We start from the raw sequence: 16,303 nt of genomic DNA, 5'->3' as shown, positions 1-16,303 counted from the left end.
TTGTATGTGCACTATCTAGATGGACAGAAGCGTACCCAGTCCCAGATTACACTGCCGTGACCACTGCCAGGCAGTTGGTTCGAGAATTTTTTCCGCGGTACGGCTTGCCCCGTGTCGTGTACTCAGATAACGGTCAGCCATTCTCCTCTGAATTAATGAAACAGGTATCTCTTCTGTTAGGGTACCAGTGGAAGTTCCATTGTGTACGACACCCAGAGGCAGCCGGACTCGTTGAGAGACACAACCAAACACTTAAGACAAAATTAGCGAAAGTCTGTGCAGAAAAAGGCGTGGATTGGATGGTAGCCTTGCCGGTTGCCCTCTTTTACATGCGTATGGTAGCTCATTCCAGAACAGGGCTGTCCCCTTACGAGGTGGTTTTTGGTAGACCACCGAACATGTGGGGTACGCCTATGCCAAAGAGGATAACCGATGTTGACAGTAATATGCTGACAGATTACCTGGCTTCTTTGATGTCTGCACTCCTCTCTTGTCGTTCACAGGTTGCCGCCGCCTTCCCTGACAACACCGAAGTTAAAGAACATTGCATCGTTCCCGGTGATACTGTATTTATACGGAACTTTGATCGTTCAAGTCCTCTCGAGCCCCGCTGGCGAGCACCGAAGTTAGTACTGCTGACGACGAGGACCGCCGTCAAGCTCGAGGGAAGGAAGGGCTGGATCCATGCCCAACACGTTAAAAGATTCCATGGACACGGAACTGTAATCGAAACTAAGGACTGCCCAGAAACCAGTGACTCTAAACTCCCTTTGTTAGGAAAAACTCTGCAACAGGAGTACAAATTAAAGCTACGGTCTAGTAAGTCAGACAGCGTTTAATTGTTTAAGTCCACCCTGTGGTGAATCGGTTAGACAGGTTCCTGACATGTATAAGATCGTAGATCCGAATAATAGACAGAGAGATAGGAAAGAGAAATACTGCAAAAACTTACGCAGCAGATGCGTAGTAACTCTGATCATTATGTTTTTTTTAAGTATATTGGTTATATGTATAAGCTTGACGCTACATGTTTTCTTTCCTCCTCTTGGTTCACATATACATTCTTCCTTTAACGACATTGTAGAGCACACATTAAGTGATCTGCCACCCCATGAATTGTCATATCGACTAGCACTGCGCAACAATACTTTTATTAGCATGTTGCACCATTCTCATCAGACCAGCAATGTAACGAATTGTTGGGTATGTGGCCGACTCCCACCTTATCAGAAAGTGAAGGGAGTTCTGCCCCTCTTTCCTTTTCCGTTTTCGCACAATGGTTCATGCGGAGCATGGTTTGCTTTAATATCATCACAAGACAGAAAATTCACAGATTCCCAGAGTGAATGGATTTGGGGAGATTTGAATATAGTAATGAATAAGGCATGTTTCCCAGACAAAGATGGTTTTCCCCAAAGGAAAGGAACTGATCTAGAAAATGAGGTGTATGAACAAGGAAATGTTTCCCTTAACCTTATGTTTCTGAATGTCCAGTCTGAGACAAATACAGGTTCACCGTTCATAACAGTCTTACCAGTAAAAGGAGAATTATGCGTTAGAAAGAAAGGTTCAGTGCACTTAGGACACAGTGATTGTAATACTGTGGTCTAGTTCAATGATAAAGGAAAGTCTACTTTCAAAGCTTCCAGCCATTCCTATTTCATTTGCGGTCAGACAGCCTATGTACGTCTGCCCTTAGACTGGGGTGGGACATGTTTTATAGCGTTCCTACTGCCACCTGTTTTTCTAGCTCCATCCCGTTATCATCGAGATTCACGATTAATACATGTTAGACACAAGAGGGAGACCGATTCCCCAGTAGTTGATCAGACTGAGACAGCTTGGGAACAATATAAGGATTTCATTAAGGGATATTTCTGGTTCGTAGGTCCCGTCCAAAACAGTAAACTCATACGTAGGTTAACAAGAACTTTGGAAGCAGTAGTGAATGAGACTACTTCTGCTTTAGGTAACTTGACCGAGGAGCAGTCTGCTATGAGACTTGTTGTTCTTCAGAACCGCCTTGTTCTTGACGTCATCTTGGCAGATAGGGGCGGGGCTTGTAGAGTGATCGGCTCCAGTTGTTGTGTGTTTATTCCTAATAACGCACCATCCGTATACTCAGCAATAACCAGGCTCCACAAGATAGCTCATGAAATGCATCAAGACCCATGGTCTTGGTCTGGTTGGCTCTGGAGTGTAATATCAGGATGGGGTTGGACAGTGTTGTCCATCCTAGGACTGATACTGCTCGTGATATTCAGTTGCTGTCTCTGTCTGCAATGTGGCCCAGCGATTTGCGGCTTGTGTGCCACTGCCTATATTCCTCGTCCACGTCCACGTGTACAAAAGAAAAAAGACGAGCAAATGATGCTGTATGATCAGATATATGGTATCATGAATATAGATGTGTCCTGAAGGGCACAGTAGGGGACAAGGAGGGAATGAGGAAATAGAAATTTTACGTGGCCAGTGTATCCCCTACATGCACCCTATGTATGTACATATACCCCGTGTATGTCCATGTCATCATGCAATTCCCTTCTCATGCCTGTAATAATAATGCTTCTGCATTTCTGTCCAATGTTAGCATGTCAGTTATCAGGCCCTCCATGAATGAAACGTTAATTCTGCACTGAGGCCTATGTTGCCAATGCATTTACATGGTACACGTTTAAAAAGTCGAGATGAACTCGTTTTGTGGCTCAGCTGAGCCAGGACCCGAATCCAGGCTTCAAGCCTCCTGTGACTCTGAAAACTGCAGAATAGTTATGCATCCCTGACCTCTCACTTACTTCCTGCTCAGCCGAAAGGTGCCCAGCCTGGTCTGCCAAAGACAGTATTTTTGCCTACAGTTATCTGCTCCGTTCCACAGAAACACATTCCTGCCTAACGAAAGGGGTAAACATATTCCGCCTGCAGAAGATAGGGCCTAGCCTTTCTGTCTCATTTCAAGTGATTTACTGAACCTGCATCCATAGAAAGTCCATGGCCCCACGCAATGCACGAAGACATATAGGCACACACTAGCATTTAGTAATGAGCAGCCTTTTCTCCAGCGACCTTTAAGTCAGACAATACATCCTCCAAACACACGATATCAGATAATGTCAGAGGTGCAGGTCGTTCTGACATCCCAGACTCTTCTACTAGCACTAAAGTCAGCTCCCCCCAGCTTTCCCCAGTTACACTTCAATTCCACGTCATGACCAATTTTGCGTGCACAAGTAGGGTAAAGGTTCCTGCTGACCATGCAGACCCCCTCTATGTATCCACCCACCTATGACACACCTATGACTCATCAAGTGAACACCCACGTGTACGCCTACATACACGCCCTCTTTCTCGCCCACGTGCTCTTATCTCTCTTTTACTTGCTCCGCCTGGAGCGCTCTGCCTTCTCTATCCAGGTTAATGTATGTTTTAACTATATATATATATGTGTTCTGTGAATAAAGATTCAGATGACGATCCTTCCTGATCCCTAGTGGTGATGGAACCTGATTCTCCAGTAACTCGAGTCACTGAATTAAAGCCCTTCTGAATCGGACACCACGGACTCTGCCTCTCATTATATGAATAATCCTTATTAATGTATAGAAATTCTGACAGGGTAATTAATTTATTTACCACAACTTACTAATGTTACAACATGGTCAGTCCCAATTGCATTCTATTGTACAGCTAGGCTGGACGTTGCAAAACCTACGTTCAGGCTACGTGCCATGGCGTCTGATCAACATAACATCATTATTTTCTATCTTTAACCTTACTGATAAACAAATCAGTTTGGCACAAAAAGGAGCAGACTATACGATTCTGAGCATTGAAAAACTTGAGAGATTACCATTGACAATGTCAGAGAGACCTATCATTGAATGGATAATACACGGAACAATTACAATTCCGATAACAACTTTCCAGTTGAAATATTGCCAAGAATATATACCAGCAGGCCAATATGAAAGGTTGGGTAAAGGATACATCAAATCAACCTGGGATTTACCTTACACACACAAATGTTATAGTGAAGGGAAAAAGGAGGTATTCCTTAGTGGTAATAATTGTAAAAAATCACTAAGCGGTACACTTCTGTGTCAAGGTATTAACTTGCATGGAGCCTGCGAAGGGTCTTCAAATAACCTTTCATGTCATCTACAAGGCACTCCTGCAACACAGATAGAACCATTTTTCAGACCACTTTCTAACGGTAGCTACGTTTTAATAAATGACCACAGCTGTTGTGGAATGGTGCCAGGAGAATGCTATCTCGTGACTCTTACTTCCAGGGTCGTTTGCTGTATGCAAGTATTGTATCCAAACTTTAAGCAGAATGAAGTCTATTCTTTTCAGACGACTGTGCCCTTGACCTCATCCAAAGAAATGTATGATCTGCAAGCTGCAAGGACAGCCGCAGAGATACATACCCTTTTATCGACAAATTGCCCTGTACATTTCGTAGAAATGTTAAGCCAAATTTTTTCAGTTTAAGAAATTTTTATTTGTTTAAAGAAAGTACAATACAAAGATAATGTAATAGTACAGTAGAACCAAGTGATACACATGTGATGCAAAGAAAAAGTTACAAAATAACGGTTCATTTGTAAAAGAAAAAATAAAAGGATAGAGAGATAGAAGAGATAGAAGGAGAGTAAGAAAAGAGAGGGGAAGAGAGAAGAGGAAAGAAGGAAGGGTAAGAAAGAAGAGGGGAGGAAGAAAAACAATAGATATACAGGCCCAGTAATCAGAGAGAAGGGGGTGATGAAAGATAGTTGGAGAAGGGGAGCCAGAGAAGATCAGACTTAACTTTAGAGGAGACAGAAGAAGAGGAAGCAATAGAAATCCTATGTTCATCACATACAAAATTCCACCAAGTAAGAACAGATAATTTGGAGTTATCCTTCCAACAAGATAACATTACTTTAAACGCAATAGCAATAAAAAGATCCAATAATCTAACACTAGAAGGAACAATATCAATATCAACTGAAGCAGATCCTAAAAACAGGGAACAGAACAAGTTGCAAGGACAGCAGCAGAGATACATACCCTTTTATCGACAAATTGCCCCGTGCATTTCGTAGAAATGTTAAGCCAAATTTTAAACATGTCTGATACCAGTAGCATGGCACATGTATTTAAGACAATTTTTTCGGGACTATTAGCACCGTTTGAAACAGTTCTGAGCATCTTCCCGAATTTTGTCCATTCTGTCTTTGGCAGCCTACCTTTAATTTTGGGACTCGTGGCAGGAATTTTATTTTTGTTCCTTCCGCTCCGATATGGCAAGCCAATCCACAGACAAGACTCCAGCAACAATGGAAGAAACGATCTTAGCAATACGCTACCGAGACCGCATCGCTAAGGTCCTTGGATTGGCCCGGCTAAGAGATTTGAGTGCAACTTGGCTTCTTTCATTCAGACCAATCTGGCAAGATTGCATCTTAGCTGTGCTTCGATGTCTGCTATGCGGAGAAGAATGCGTGTTGGACGTCTGTCTTACACTACCATCAGCAGTACCAATGGATATCGATACTTTGCTAGGTCTGGTAACGACTCATGCAACGTGTTGTCCCCAGCGGCTACCTATTCTGATGACGGCATTCGTTGAGACTTCACCATTACGAGTAGGTGGCGGTGAAGTACGAGAGGAAAGCAGCTGTGAAGCTAAGGCACCCCCTAGTTACTTTAGGGTTCAAGAGGAGGGGGAAGGAACAAGAACAACTGTAAGAGAAACCTCTTGTCAAACCCAATAAATTTACATATGGCAATAGCTCTATATTAATCTATTATCTAGACAGCACAAAACCGAATAAGAACATAAATGATATTTGTCAAGTGATTTGAGTTTATTTTCTACAAAAGTATTTTTTCATATTTTTAGTATAAAAGCTTTTTTTGACTTTTTTTTGGTACATAAAAAAGGAAGAACAGTTCATTTTTCAATAGACATGATTGATTTCAAAATTTCTCAATAGTTTACTATAAATGTCAAAAGTCCGAGACCCCCACAAACAAAACAGGACACAATAAAATTGTAATCACAACTCATTCTTATCTTGTGCACCACCTAAGCAATCACACTACTCACGCTCACTAACTCACACATAACACTTTTTCAAAAGAACATGAAAGAGAAAAGAGAGGCACATCTGGTCTGATCTGAGCCAAATGGTCATTTTCATGTAAGGGACATTATTTCATCCTCTTGCTTTTCTGGAGCTTTCTTTTAGTTGTTTCTCTTGGAATGTATCTCTCAGATGTGCAGAGATGGCCTACGTACGTTTCGGTGACTTTGTATTTATATCACCTTCATCAGGGCCGAAGAAAAAACAACAATATCCACAAACAGAAGGGTGGGGAGTCTAAATATATTGAGGGTTCCTGGAAAGAGAGTCAAAAGATAAATCTTAGTACGGGATCATGAGATGTCCCAGTTCAAACGATGGCAGGGGCGTCCTTCTAGATAAGTATACTAGATGGTCGAGGGAAATATCTGTAAAGTTTTTGTTATAGTCAATCATGCATCTAGCTTTCCCATAGCTTTTCAGTGAGGAGGAAGAGTATGTTGTCATATATCCATTTTTATATATGTTAGAACTCAGATAGTTCAGTTATTCTATTAGTCTTCTACAAGCCTATGTCAACCCGTCTTTCTAGATCATAGTGTGCCAGATATCGGGTCTCAAAGTCCGGAAATCCCGAAATTCGCAGCCACCTGTGTCCGAAGTGTTGCGGGGAAAGCAGCACCAAACAGGTACAACCTTCTGTGAGCATTGCTGATCCAAACATCGATGATAGCAATCACGCAGAGAACTGCACGGTTGCAGTGTTTTCAAACTTGGTCGAACTTTCACCTGATGCGGTAGACCAATTTTTTGCAAGCCTGTCTGATATGATGTTCTCCCCTGAACAACGAGAATAACTTTAAAAAACAACAAGCACACAGCGTTCCCTGAACTCTGAATTTGGCCTTCAGTTCTGTTAAACAAAGCAACTGAAAACATTTGGAACTATTTTTTCCCCTGAAAGCAAAATTATTTTTCTTTCAATTCAAAATATTTAAATTTTTTCCGGCACATGATACTTTGCTTAAAGTAGAACTATTCTTAAAGAACAGAGCTTCTATTTTTAGAGACAATATTTTACCTCAGCCTCTAGCACATGTACATTATCAGATAAATAATATGTGATGAAATGGTCTCGACCTTCTCTTCTGTATACAGAGCCATTTCATGTGTAAATTTCATTTGTAATTTTCGCAATTCGTTCAGCTGATATATATGCATTTAACTGAATGATAACCTTCTTGAAAAAACGTACAGTACCAATACTCATTTTTCGTGTATAAACCATACACCGTTTCGAATGCAATTATTATTTTGGGGTGGGTTGGAAAACACACATGCATCATGTTTAATATTGCTTATTTTTAGTAATGATGGACATTAATACGTGGAGTGGGTGTTGTATTTCTATCTAGGACCCTAATTCGATATTCCCGATTCATGCCCTTATGTGGTTATAATAAATAGTATCCTTATAAAGGCATAAGAATCCTATCCATATTTAGTAATAGCCCATGCAATCCAAAGCACAGCAAGGCTACTCCCATAGACTCCCAGAAAGCACAACTCGTTCTTTAAACAAACCAAGCCTCCAGCAGCCCGGGAATCCCCCCTGCTCTTGTTTTGATTTGCACAAGAACTCCTGGAGTCCAGAAAGAACTGTTAGTTCTTAGTGACGTCTTATGTCCAACCTTACGTCAAACCCGGCACCTTTCAGGTATAAATATACCAACGTTGCCTTAAGCAAACACACGGTGGTGAGGAGCAGAGCGGCTATCTACTTATCTGAAGCCCAGCTGATGCAAGAGCCAGAGGAAGCCGCCCTTCCCCTTTGACGCGCTGAAGAAGCTGCCTTTTCTCACGCCAAGAAATCCAGCTCCGGTGTTTCCAGTTACCCTCGCGGGTTGCTGGGAGATCGAGTCCTGAGAAGCGAGATACAAGACCTCCTTCATTCTATAACCAAGGTACGAAGCTGATTAAAACCTTAGAGAGAATTCTTGATTCCGAGACTTGGCAAAACCTAACTTAACTTAAGACTGCAACTTACTTACTCCTTCCCACGTATTAGGCTTAGGTCAGGTACATTGGGGTAGGCGTATCTTAGAAGCACCAGTTGAGTTTGTTAGTCAATGTTTTTATGTATGTATATATTTTATCCATTTTAAAGTATCATATGGCTAAGAAACCATATCAATGCTTTTACAGTATTATTTCATAATACTACTTTTACTGTACGCACTTTACTTTATGATAATTATTGCAATTGTGGCAATTCATTTCTCTTGAATGAGAAAGAAGACTGCTCAATAAAATAACACCTTTTATTGAAAACTCCTGTCTCTCTATTTCTCTGCATCCTGGTGAAACTGAAGCATGCACGATTGACTAAGTGAAATAGCGGTCTATTGTTTTCACACGACTCTAGAGATACACTCTTTATTCTGAGGGAGTAAAGTTGTCATGTTTATGCGGTTGTCAGAAACTAATCCCTTCTTGTCTAAATCAGGACGGTTAACCCTTTCCTGAACATTCGAGAAAGTTTCTAGTGACCTCTGAGCTAGCTGGCAAAAACTAATTAAGTCTAACATAGTCAGCAGAGACCTAGATAACCTCAGTCCTACGTCTACACTGCTGTTTATGTTATTCCAATGCGCAGAGCCTATTGGGAATATAGGAACTACACTACAAAACATCAAAAATGTGCGCAAAATCCATATTGCTCATCAATTGGAGCAAGCTGGAACCAACTCCAGGACTCTATTTCAAATAGTTAAGTCGATCACCAACCCTAGTGCCTGTGATACTGCGGAATCTCCTTCTCAGTCGCTATACAATAGTGTTGCATCTTATCTCACCCAAAAAAATTGATACCATTTACCAGAATATCATCTCTGCCAATGCCATTTCTTCCCCTACCACTATAGGCCCCTCTGACAAACGCCACATTCCCTCACAACTACACTCCTTTCCCCCTCTTAGCCCTATGGGAGTCATATTCCTCCTGGCGACTATCAAATCCGGCTCCCCCCTAGACATCATCCCCGCCAAGATTTCGGCCAAATTTGCTGACCAGCTTGCCCCTCCCATTTGCTCTATTCTTAATACTTTCCTGAGTTCTGGTTGTCTCCTTCAGCATGGAAAAACACACAAGTAATACCCATACGTAAAAACCCTAAGATTCCTACCACTGAATTATCGAATTACCGACCCATATCTCTACTACCCCTGCAGACCAAGCTCATTGAAAAACATATCAACAAACACCTGTCCGAGTACATGGAAACCTCTAACCATCTAGACGCTTCACATTCTGGTTTTCGGGCCGAACACAGTACCGAATCCGCTCTTATTGAGGTTACTGACAACATCCGTATGGCCTTGGACAAGGGTCAAGCAGCACTTCTGGTGCTGCTTGACCTTTCAGCGGCATTTGATACCATTTCCCACCAGATTCTACTAGATAGACTTCAGGATATTGGCGTTCAAGGGCTGGCCCTGAAGTGGGTTACCGACTTCCTGATTGACAGAACGCAGACTGTCACTCTGGGAACCATTAAATCCACCACTACTAAAGTCACTAAGGGGGTCCCACAGGGCCCCTGCTTGAGCCCGACCCTTTTCAATATTTATGTCACCACTCTGGCCAGACTCATGAGATCTCTGGGTTTCACCCCTTCTCATATGCAGACGACACAGCTCCTCCTCACATTTGACAGAAATAGACCCAATATTTAATTTACTTTCTCAGAAGGCATGGAATCCATCGCTGCATGGATGCGGGCTAACTTTTTACAACTTAACGCTGAGAAATCTGAAATCATGCTGTTTGGAGGAGCTGTCACACGCTGGTCACCTACCTGGTGGCCGGAAGAACTTGGTCCTGCCCCTGCCCCTAAAGAAGTAGTCAAGAACCTAGGTGTCAGAATTGATCACAAACTAACTCTTAAGGCACATGCTAATAACACTGCTGGTGCATGCTTCTACATCCTCAGCCTTCTTAGAAGGATTTTTCCCCTTTTACCTTCATCCACCAAGAAAACGTTAATGCAAGCCTTGATACTAAATAGACTTGACTACTGTAATTTTTACGTGCCAGCTACACCATCAATAAGAGGCAGACCAAAGGGGGGACTTGTGATTTTTGTTTCTGTTTTAGTCCCTTGTAAAATGCGTATCATTGAATCACAGCATTCTGTAGTGATGGGTTTAGTTTTAAATGGAGAAAACTGTCTGACTGGTCTGGTGAATTTTTATAATGCGACTAATGTTAGTGCAGGCTCTAATCAAATATCTGTATTGAATTCTTTTATTACTACTTCTATGAAGGATTTTAGTCATAATCTTATGATTATGGGTGACTTTAATGTGCATCCCTGTGGTGATCCCCTGAAGAAATGCTTAACAGACTTGCGCTGTGAGCGCCTGGGTGGTTTACATATGGAACATACAGTGGATGGGGAACTTTGTAATGACCTAATGAACAACTTGGACCTCTCACTGGCTATGTCACTCAGGGACCCGTTAAAATGCTTTGATACTCCTACATTTAAAGGCCATGGAAGGGGCACTTTTATTGATCATATGTTAGTCTCACTGACGATGCAGACTTTTCTGGATTCGTTCAGTATTGAGCACAGTGATTTAGTGATCATAACCCTTTAATAATTCGACTGAAGGGTCCTTGGGTTAAAAAGGAAAAACAGAACTGTAGCTCAGGTAGGCTGTGTACAACAGATGGGAGGCGGCGACTTAAATGGTCAATGGTTAGCCCAGATCTACTATATAAAAATACTGTGGATAAATGTACTGAGGATATTACGAACTGTACATATGAGGGGGGAGATCCCAGGCAGGTCCTAATTTAATATCAAAACTTGTTGGAGAAGGAGTCTGAACTGATGATGGTCCCCGCAAAGAACTTGGTGAAAGGGGGACCTGGGTGGTTTAATCACGATTGTTCCAAAGCTGCACATAATCTTGGGTTAGCTCTGTCAGTTACTCCGAGAAATCAGGAGGATGTAAAACTGTGTCGGAAAGAATATAAGTCTGTTATTGCATCCCATAAGGAGTTTTTAAGAAAAGAGGCCTGGGACAAGATACTTGACCCCTCCACCTTAAACTGTAGCTCTAAATTCTGGGCGTTAGTTAATAGACCGTTTTTGGCAGAAGACCCGGGTGATGGTCTAGATTCCTGCATAACTAAGGAGGAGTGGGAACTTCATTTTAAACAACTGTATCACTCAGTGGACCCTGTAACAGTTGATGTTTCACCTTATGTCAGGGGAGGCATAATTAAATTTGATATAAGTGAGGTAATGGACGCCATAGAAGGACTCACAGCTAGGAAGGCCCCTGGACCTGACGGAATCCCCCCGGATCTGTACAAATCAGATCCAAGTTTTTGGGCACCCATCTTGGTAGCTGTATTTAATGCAGCTGCTATAGCGGGCTGTCCCTTGTCCTGGGGTCTATCAACAATCGTCCCTGTGTTTAAGAAAGGAGACAAGGGCAGCCCCCTATGTTATCGTCCAATCTCATTAATAGATTCCATGGTCAAGATTATGGGGAGGATCCTACTGCAGCGAATGTCAAATTGGATGACTGACAACAATATTATGTCCATCTCCCAATATAGCTTCTGTAGAGGCCGTTCCACCATAACCCAATGCCTTAATCTTTTTCTTATATTGAGTAAATACACTGTTGTGCAGAAGGGAACCGTCCACCTTGCCTTCATGGATCTGTCATCAGCCATCCATTGTGTTAACAGGGGAAGGCTGTGGCAGATCATGAAGGAGTAAGGTGTGGACATAGGGATTGTTGATTTTTTGGTGGACATGCACAGTAACACCAGTGCAAATGTTAGGTACTCAACAAATGGGGAAACCACTGGCAATTTTAACATTAAAAAGGGAGTGCGCCAAGGCTGCATTCTGGCCCCATTTCTTTTTAATTTTTATATTAATGATTTAGATGCTGCTTTACAGGAGGTACAATCTGACTGCCCCAGAGTTGGCAGGCAGGGCATTCCAGTTCTTTTATACGCAGATGATGCGGTTTTAATTTCTAGAACGGAAAAGGGTCTCCAGTCGCTTTTGAATGCTTTTAATATTTTTATGACTAACAGAGACCTATTGGTCAACAATTCCAAATCATATATCATGCATGTTGGCCGACAACCGAAAAAGAATTTTATTTTTAAACTAGATGATTTTCTGATCCCCATTACTCAAACGTTTTCATACCTTGGTGTCGTATTTGACACAAAGCTCAGCTGGGGCCCTCACCTGGCTAGAAAGAAAGGGGAAATGACAAGGGTAAATGCCTCTATCTTTAACTTTGCAACGAAATTGGGGAAGAAGCCAAATACTGCAATGATGAAACTTTATAATGCTAAATTGATAGCTACCGCTGTATATGGTAGCGAGTTATGGGGCTACGTAAATGGAGAACAGTTACAGGTCACTGAAAACAATTTTCTAAAACGTCTCCTCTGTGTTCCGGCCAGCACACCGAATTTAGCGGTACACGAAGAATTGGGGACTCAGTACCTATGTGATATATTTTCCCTAAGACCACTGATATGTTGGGTATAATTGTGGTTAAACCAAGATATACCGCTTACCCACCTGATTGTGAAAGACCTTGTGTCTCAGGACAACGCAATGTGCGTGCCCTGGCTAAAATACCTGAAATCTTGCTTTTTAAGGCTTGGATGTTTGAACTTCTTTGAAAACCCTTGCGGGATTGTAAAGGGAGACGTGGCAGCAATCAAGCAGGCTTTTCATATGGACAGGAGGGCCCAAAGAGAAGGGGAGGAGCTCAAGAAACCTAATATTAGGAAATATGTTATGTTAAAAACTTGTGACACTATGGAACCATATTTAACATGCACCTTTACTTCTCATGAAAAATTTCTGTAGACGAGGTTCAGGTTTAATATATTCTTCATCATCTTTTAATTAGACCAAAGTCGGTTATTTTTAATAAAACTGTTGTTCCCTGTGGCTGCGACGGGAAGTCTCCACAGGATATGCTGCATTTTATATTTTTATGTAGGTTTTATGAAGACACGCGCAGACGTTACCTTGTTGCTCTTTTAAAAAAACTTAATTTTAATCAAATAAGACCAGCACTTATGTATTTACAGCTTTTGCACAGTGACAGTGTTCTTCATGTAATAGAATTTTTAGAATTAACTGTCAAACTGAGAAATTGCCAGGACCAGTGATTCTATACCTCTGAAGGATGATGAGCTCATTTATTGAAAGATCTTATATCATGTTGTAAACCCAGTATTAATTGCACTTTACTGCTGATCTTGTCTACTTACTCATTAATGAAATACGTATTATGTCTCTTTTTTATGTGATTATGAGTTTTAAAAATGAAATTTTTGATGTATTTTTATGTGTACTTTTATGGTGTGAAACAAAACCGAAATAAAGTCTCTATTGAATTGAATTGACTACTGTAATGCCATTTTCAGCTAACGAAGCCTCCCTCAACAAACTCCAGGTTGTGCAGAACACTGCCACCCGTCTTGTTGCCGACGTCCCCACCAGAACACCCTCTGCACCCCTACTTAACCAACTCCTCTGGCTTCCGGTGAGAAAGAGGGTTAAATTCAAAATAGGCTGCACTATCTATAAAGCCATCAATGGCCTAGGTCCCTCATAGCTCTCGAGCAAACTAGCTTTATACACCCCAGTACGAGCACTTAGATCAAGCTCCGAACTTCTGTTGTCTTTTGCGGGAGGGACTTTCTCAATCATCTTCTTGTATGCTTTAAGGCATTTCACTACACATAGTTTCGGAGAATCTGCAAAAGCTGGATAAGAAATCGTGGGGGTATTGGTCTCGGTGTGCCTACTTAGTGTATCCCAATTTATCCGAAATATCCTTCCGGGACAAGAACCGGTTTAGTTTCCATGACAACAAAAGTTTCAATACCAAATTAATATCCCAAAGCGCCGCATAACGCAGTTCTGGGGAAGAGATAGACGAATCCCCCTACGTAGTCCAGAGAGCGAGGGCAGGGGGGCGTTCCTTCCGCTATTTAGCGGCAAAGCTCTGGAACTCGCTCCCAGCGCCCATTAGAGCTATGCCCAATCTCTTAGCGTTTCACAAAACCATAAAAACCTGGCTATTCCCTTTTTCAAATGTTAGTTGCTAGGCTGGGCTCTCTCGCCTTTTCTCTTTAGTTTCTGGTTGCGCTGGGACGCCTTGTTGCTGGGGCAGCCATGCGCATTTTAAATCCCAAATAAATAAACAAATAAATAAAGTAGTCTCCAAAGAGAAGGATTTTTGGCAATCTGAGCCCCATCTACCGAATCATGTCCTGCTGGGATGGCGGATCGAGCGGCGTTAATTGAACATGTCAATCCGTCTTCCGTTAGGCTTGACAGAACATTTACTAAAATTTGAGGATTTGGACCCGTCCCAGAATGCTTGTTTCCAGTCCCGTGAAGACATGGCTTGGCAGTTCGGGATCGACTGTTCCCATGAGGCACAGGGTCACGACTGATTTGCATATAGCTTTACTACTACTAAATGTCTTCTGTGAATACCAAAAGTAGTAAGTTTAGGATTTTATCTCAGAATTGTTCTGTGAATCGGCCCCTCTGTGAGGTTGTCCCTTGGGCATCCAGTATCTTTTATATTGATCTCTGAGAAGCCTGCTCCTTGGATTTCTAGTATCAGGTAGCCAGTGTGTTACCGGATCTGAGGTTTCTCAATGAGATTCTAGGAGCAGGTCGTCTGTGTGTTACCGGATCTGAGGTTCCTCATGGTATTCTGCATATCCCCTGAGTATTCTTGACAAAACACCTTTTGCATTCAACATGAGGCTCGGAATATTTTATTGGCTTTGTCTGTGAGCCAACAAAATGATTCTGAAGCAGGTATGAATGTGATCGATTTTCCTGCATTTGGTTGGACAACTTTGTTGCTTTGTTCTGAGGTGTAGGAGACTGAAAGAGCACTGTTTCATCCTCTTCACATGCCAGATAGAAAAATCTCCATTTTGGTATTTTTGACAAAAAGGAAATATTATCTTTTTTCAGTAACCTAGATCAAGCAGCTTTCTTGGTGTATAGACTTGAACAAGCAAGAACTGTAAAGCCAGATCCCTAGCCTTCCATGCTATCCACGACCAGTGGCTGTTGAATTACAAAGAGAAACTAAGAAGCCAAGCCTCAGTGCAACAGGGCAGCATGGTAGGAAAGTAAAGAAAGATACACAAGGGTCATCTTGGAAACATACCATAGTCAGGAGTGGATAGGAATAATGAGTCTTTGAGATCGTTTACACAGGTCGTAAGTGCAATGCACAAAATGTACAATATGATTATATGCTCACCCTCTAGGAGGCTTAGGGTCACTAATCAGAATAATGTCTGTCTGCCTTAGATTGTTGTACACACTTCTGTTGTAAAGCAAAATATGTTTGAGGTCTGTCATTTCCAAGGTAAGCAACTGTAAATATTCCTTGTTGTAGGAGGCTGGCCAGGAATCTATCAATTTCATGCATCCTTCTTATTTAAAGATTTCTTAATTTCCATGTTTAAGCATCCAGAAAAAGGCAGTTGGGTGAGGATTTAGCATGGAAGATGAGTGACATTGTTTGTGACAATTTTAAAAGTAGAAGTATTGTTTTAAAGAATGTTCCCCAGTGATGAGAAGTTCTGCAAAGGGTGCTTTTTCGATGTGTTCCAGGTTGGTCACATTATGGAATATATAGAATAATTCCTTTGATTGAATGTATCATTTTGTTAGCACAATTGTCTATACTCACCGTATATCCAATGGAGAGATCATTAGAGACATTTGGGACTCATAATTACCCCGAAGCAATGTTTGTGATGCAAATAACCTGTGTTTTTAATTGTGGTTTAAGCAAATTAAATCTTTTAAATTGTGTGCTGAAATAAATAACTCGATGCTACTGCTCATTTATATTTGCAAATCAGAATTTTTCCAAAGTGAAACCATTTTATGTCATAAGAAAAATGCATTAGACCTTTGTGTAATATCTGCCTAAAACTCTGATTCTAATACCAATTAGTGACCCAGTTTCTGCATTTTAGTTTAGCAATACCCAGTCTAACAACAAAGTGATTTGAGAACCACTTGTAACATTTTCTTAACAATTCAAATGAACTCCAGATTTCTTTCACTGAAGATGGCTTTTGGCAAATACTGTATATGTTTGAGAATTTTTAAGGGGATTTATAT

At 41.5% G+C, this 16,303-nt stretch overlaps 1 protein-coding gene across 3 annotated transcripts in view; it reads left to right on the top strand.

Annotated features, from left to right (window-relative positions):
* F5 (coagulation factor V) overlaps positions 1 to 16,303 on the top strand; it is a 786,312-nt gene that overhangs the window by 474,028 nt on the left and 295,981 nt on the right. The gene's annotated exons all lie outside the window — the stretch shown is intronic.

The sequence above is a fragment of the Lissotriton vulgaris genome, chromosome 8, assembly GCF_964263255.1.
Source record: "Lissotriton vulgaris chromosome 8, aLisVul1.2, whole genome shotgun sequence".
Taxonomy (NCBI): Eukaryota; Metazoa; Chordata; class Amphibia; order Caudata; family Salamandridae; genus Lissotriton; species Lissotriton vulgaris.
This window is presented reverse-complemented; position numbering and strand designations above follow the sequence as displayed.